At 42.4% G+C, this 6,015-nt stretch overlaps 1 pseudogene; it reads right to left on the reverse strand.

Moving 5' to 3' along the window:
* Nucleotides 1-862: 862 nt before the first annotated feature.
* LOC117062846 lies at nucleotides 863-1,487 on the reverse strand (annotated as a pseudogene).
* Nucleotides 1,488-6,015: the final 4,528 nt, after the last annotated feature.

The following is a 6,015-nucleotide window of genomic DNA, read 5'->3' on the forward strand; positions in this document are numbered from 1 at the left end:
ACTTAAAAGCATTCAGAATGTCAACAAAACAGCTGCGACTTTTTTTTTTTTGCAGTTACAGAGTAATATTCAGTTAACAGAGCAGTTGTTTCTTGTAAGCTGCAGCAGAGACAACTGAAGATGAAAAACTACCATCACCATATATAACTAATTTGTGCTGTGCACCTAGGAGAACCTGCTTTAAATTTCCATGCCAATTTACAGTCCCCATACTGTACCAGGCAAGGTACAGTTTCAGCCACATTTTCAATAGTGGCTACTGAAAATACCACCAGGACAGGGTTATCTAAAGACGTGTTCAGTGGTGTGTTTACTACACAAAAAAAGACACTGTACAGTTTAAAAATAAATCTTACACAGCCTTACATTTCAATTTTTTTTCTTTGAAAGGAATGAATTGGGTACAAGGGGGTTAAATACTTTATAGACAAGGAAAAAAACTGCACAAAAACCAACTTATTCAGCAGCAGCATCTTCTTCATCTTCATCCTCGTCCTTCTCATCCTCTTCCTCTTCCTCCTCTTCTCTCTTTATTTTTATTTATTTGCTTATGTATTTATTTATTTTCTGAGACAGAGTCTTTCTCTGTCACCCAGGCTAGAGTGCAATGGTGCAGTCTTGGCTCACTGCAACCTCTGCTCCCTGGGTTCAAGTGATTCTCCTGCCTCATCTTCCTGAGTAGCTGGGATTACAGGAATGCACGACCATGCCCAGCTGATTTTTGTATTTTTTTAGTAGAGACGGGGTTTTGCCATGTTGGCCAGGCTGGTCTCAAACTCCTGACCTCATTTGGGAGGCCTGATTTTCCTGCCTCGGACTCCCAAAGTGCCGGGATTACAGGCGTGAGCCACTGCACCCGGCCCTCTTCCTTCTTTTTCTTGCTTTTTTCAGCCTTGATGACTCCCTTTTTTGATGCCTCAGGCTTTCCTTTAGCCGATATGCAGCAATATCCTTTCCGTATTTTTCCTTCAACTTCACAGTCTTCTTTTCATAAGGCTGCTTGTCACCTGCAGCGGTGTCATTCCACATCTCTTCCAGTTTCTTCACAACATCACCAATGGACAGGCCAAGATGTTCTCCTTTGATTTTTGGGCGATACTCCGAACAGAACAGAAAAAAGTCCAAAGGAGGCCTCTTGGGTGCATTGGGATCCTTGAACTTCTTTTTTGTCGTCCCTTTAGGAGGGATATAGGCTTTCATTTCTCTCTCATAGGGGGCCTTGTCTACCTGTGCCATGTCTTCAATTTTTTTTTCTCTTTAGCAGACGTGGTCTTCCACCTCTCTGAGCACTTCTTAAAAACTCTGAGAAGTTGACTGAAGCATCTGCCTGCAGCTTCTTATGCTCCTCCCGACAAGTTTGCACAAAAAATGCATATGATGACATTTTGCCTCTCGCCTTCTTAGGATCTCCTTTGCCCATTTTTAGTTATTTTTCCTCAGCGAGGCACAGAGTCGCCCAGTGCCTGTCTGGTTCTCACTTGCCCAGTGCTATTTCTATGGAGCGTAATGTACTGAAATGGCTGTGAGAGCCATTGCGCAACTCTTTAAAAGAATTTGTGACCAAGAACGGTGGTTCACACCCGTAATCCCAACAGCATAGGAGGCCGAGGCAGGAGGATAGCTTGACATTAGGAGTTCTGAAACAGCCTAGGTAAAATAGAGAGACCTCGTATCAACAAAAAAAGAAAAAAATTTAATTAGTTGGGTGCACACCTGTAGTCTCAGCTACTCAGAAGGCTGAGGCAGGAGGATTGCTTGAGCCCGGGAGTTCAAGGCTGCAGTGAGCCATGATGGTGCAACTGCACTCCAGCCTGGATGACAGAAAAAGACATTGCCTCAAAAATAAACAAATAAATAAAAATTTTTAAAGACAAAGGAATTTGATAAGTGCAATCAGAAATTGAACTAGAGACTATAAAGACAATTTTTACGGGGATGCAACTGTTTTACACAGCACTGGAGTGGTGTATACATGACTATGCATTTTTTGAAATGCATATAACCACAGTAGAAAGAATGAACTTTAATATATGCGAGTTCAAAATTTTTTTCTTTAGTTAGTTTCTTCTTTTTTTTCTTTTTTCAGGGATGGGGTTTCACTCTGTCACCCAAACTGGAATGCACCAGAGATCATGCTAACTGCAGCCTCGAACTCCTGGGCTCAAGAGATCATCCCACCTCAGCCTCCCAAGTAACTGGGACTATAGGCACGTGCCACCACATCTGCTAATTTTTTAATGACTTCTAGAGATGGGAGTCTCCCTATGTGTGCTCAGATTGATCTCAAACTCCTGGCCTCACATGATCCACCCACCTCAGCCTCCCAAGTAGCTGAGATTACAGGCAAGAGCCACAGCACCTGGACCACAGCACCTGGAAGACTTTGCAACTTTAAAGGAAACAATATACAGCAGGTCCTCAAATAATGTTTCATTAAACTTCATATTTTAGACTGTTGATGAAAAAAAAATTGGTTTCTACTGTTGCATCATGAGGTCCTAATGAAAAAAAGAAAAAAATTGAAGTATTTATATGTCATTTTGCTTAAAGTTGCAGTTTCTAAGAACCTACTGACGATAAGTAAGGACTTACTGTACATAGAAATACATTCATTTATTTCCTAACTCTGTCCACTGAGAAGGCCTAGAAGCAGTGTCCATCCAGTAGCAATGAGCACACTTGTGCCCAGATTTGGGTTTCTAAAAACCACTCTCCAATGAAAGAAACCAGGGCTCCTTGGAAAATAGATGATTCCAGGGCTGGACAAGGGAAAACACAAGACAAACTTGGCAAAAAGTAAGTATAGTGCCAGGAAGAAAAGAAGTGCTCAGAAAACAAGAGGGATGTGGAGCCAATCTGAAAGAGCTCCCAATGGCCAAAGCTGGAAAAATGTAAGCAAGCTTGTTATTCTGAGATGAGGAGATACTCTTTTAAAAAAATTACTGGTTGAAAGTATAGAAAGTATTCATAGTTGTTTGGGGGGAGTAAGAAGCAGCAGAGGGGCAAGGACTGCTGGTTTTTGTCAAAGGCCTTGGAAAATGATTTGAGACTTGCAACCATGCCCATGCTTGCACAGCTTTCAAAGGAAGAAAGAAACCCCACATTAAAGAGTGAGAGGCCGGGTGCGGTGGCTCAAGCCTGTAATCCCAGCACTTTGGGAGGCCGAGACGGGCGGATCACGAGGTCAGGAGATCGAGACCATCCTGGCTAACACGGTGAAACCCCGTCTCTACTAAAAAATACAAAAAACTAGCCGGGCGAGGTGGCGGGCGCCTGTAGTCCCAGCTGCTCGGGAGGCTGAGGCAGGAAAATGGCGTGAACCCGGGAGGCAGAGCTTGCAGTGAGCTGAGATCCGGCCACTGCACTCCAGCCTGGGTGACAGAGCGAGACTCCATCTCAAAAAAAAAAAAAAAAAAAAAAGAGTGAGCAAACACAAAAAGAATATAAAGTTAAAAGGGAGGATTTTGACAAGGGAGGGTTTTGTTTGTTTGGTTTGGTTTATTTTGTTTTATTAAAATGGGAAACAGCATATTTACATGTGGATAGGAAGCCAATAGAGAGAGAAAGGATAAAATCACAGGGAAGAAAAAGACACAATTGATAGGGGCAAGTGTCTGAGGAAGTGAGGCAGTCTTATAATATGGTTGAAGGATTCATGAAAGATCAGGGGCAGCACTAGTCAGTTCATTATTCTTTTCTTTTTTTTTTTTTTCTTTTTTTGAGATGAGGGTCTCACTGTGTCACCCAGGCTGGAGTACAGTGACACGATCTTGGCTCACTGGAGTCTCCACCTCCTGGGTTCAAGCAATTCTCCTGCCTCACCCTCCCAAGTAGCTGGAATTACAGGCATACACCAGCATGCCTGGCTAATTTTTGTATTTTTAGAAGAAACAGGGTTTCACCATGTTTCCCAGGCTGGTCTCGAACACCTGGCCTCAAGTGATCTGCCCACCTCAGCCTCCCAAAGTGCTGGAATTACAGGTGTGAGCCACTGCACCTGGCCCCAGTTCATTATTTCTAACTTATCCCAGAACAGAGACTGACACATGGCAAATTCTCAGAAAATCTCTGTCCTTGTCCCTGCTGTTACTTCCTGCTGAGCCCTGAGGTGTACCTACCCTTGCCTGGTATGAGGTGCTCTCTGATAAACCCTAAAAATGCACTCCCTGGGAATTTCAGAGTCACGTCTGTCACTTCCTTTTGTCAGTGTCTAAATTATCTAAAAGATTTGGAAACAATTCTGCATATTTAGGCACTGAAGACCTCTTTAAAAATGCCATATATGTGAATGCATTTAACGCTACTGAACTATACACTTAAAAAATGGTTGTAGGGACTGGGCGCGGTGGCTCACACCTGTAATCCCAGCACTTTGGGAGGCCGAGACAGGTGGATCACGAGGTCAGGAGATCAAAACCATCCTGGTTAACACAGTGAAACCCCGTCTCTACTAAAAACACAAAAAAATTAGCCGGGCGTGGTGGCAGGCGCCTGTAGTCCCAGTTACTCAGGAGGCTGAGGCACGAGAATGGCGTGAAGGGGGGGAGGGGAGGCGGAGCTTGCAGTGAGCCGAGATCGCACCACTGTACTCCAGCCTGAGCAAGAGAGCAGGACTCCATCTCAGGAGAAAAAAAAAAAAAAATGGTTGCAGGGCATGGTGGCATGTGCCTGTAATCCCAGCTACTCTGGAGGCTGAGGTGGGAAGATCCCTTGAGCCCAGTAATTCAAGGCTAGAGTGAGCTATGTGTGATACTGCACTCCAGCAGGGTGACAGAGCAAGACTCTCGTCTCTAAAAAAATTAACTAATTACTTGATTTAATTTTTAAAAAGTGGCTGTAATGGTAAATTTGCTATGCAGCTGTTAACACATGGTTAATTTTTTTCTTTTTCTTGAGACAAAACTCACTCCATCACTCAGGCTGGAATGCGGTGGCACAATCACCACTCACTGTGGCCTCAGCCTTCCATGTTCAAGCAATTCTTCAACCTCAGCTTCCTGAGTAACTGGGGCCATAGGCATGTGCCGCCACACTCAGCTAACTTTTGTTTTTTTGTTTGTTTTTAGTAAAGACAAGATCTTCCTGTGTTGCCCAGACTGTCTCGAATTCCTGGCCTCAAGGGATCCTCCTGCATCAGCCTCCCAAAGTGCTGGGATTACAGACATGAGCTACTGCGCCTGGCCTACAAAAACTTTTGTAAGCAAAATATTAAATTAGGAAAAATTATCTCTAAATGAATAATACTACATTTATCAGATTCTAACGACTTTAATAATAGAGTGAAGCCTAAGGTTAGAATGCTTAGTGAGACTTGGAAGACCAACTTGATCTTCACATGCAACCATGGAACCAGACTTGGTTGGGGGAAGGAACTCACTTCCCAGATCACAGGGTCAATTCTATCTTCCTAGCCATTGATGAGTTTTCTTCCAGAACCATGACTCAACTCTTCGGGAGAGAATTTCTTATCATGGTATGGTAGCTGAGGTCTTTTGTCTAAGTAGAAAGTTCATGATATATTTAATATATTAAAACCTTTTTAAAAAATCCATTTCACACTTTAAAAATTTGTTCTCAACTTCAGAAATAATTTTAAAAGAACTAGTACTGACAAAGACTACTTTTAATTATAGTAATAAGCAAGGAACTAATAGGGAGTATTCAGTCAAAAAGGAAGAATATGCTTCCATTTGGTCTCACCTCCACATTTCATTCCTAACTTAGCCCAAACCATATTCTAATACAATACAATCAATTTATTCATGGCAAGGTGGTAATTAGTATGTAGTCCTAGTAAAATGGGTCTGATGATATTTTTTGATTTGCACCTTCTTTGGTTGGGAATATTGCATTCAATAACTGTATGGCAAATAAAATGACTCGACAGGCCCACGCAGCAGAAATAAGTATTTTCAATAGCAAGTTGCCTTTATATGGGCATATTTCTACATTCTAAAATAATGTCTCCATTATCTTGGTTAGAGTTCAACTCTTTTAAATTTATAAGAAATATGC

Source organism: Trachypithecus francoisi, unplaced genomic scaffold, assembly GCF_009764315.1.
Source record: "Trachypithecus francoisi isolate TF-2019V2 unplaced genomic scaffold, Tfra_2.0 Lachesis_group17, whole genome shotgun sequence".
Classification (NCBI taxonomy): domain Eukaryota; kingdom Metazoa; phylum Chordata; class Mammalia; order Primates; family Cercopithecidae; genus Trachypithecus; species Trachypithecus francoisi.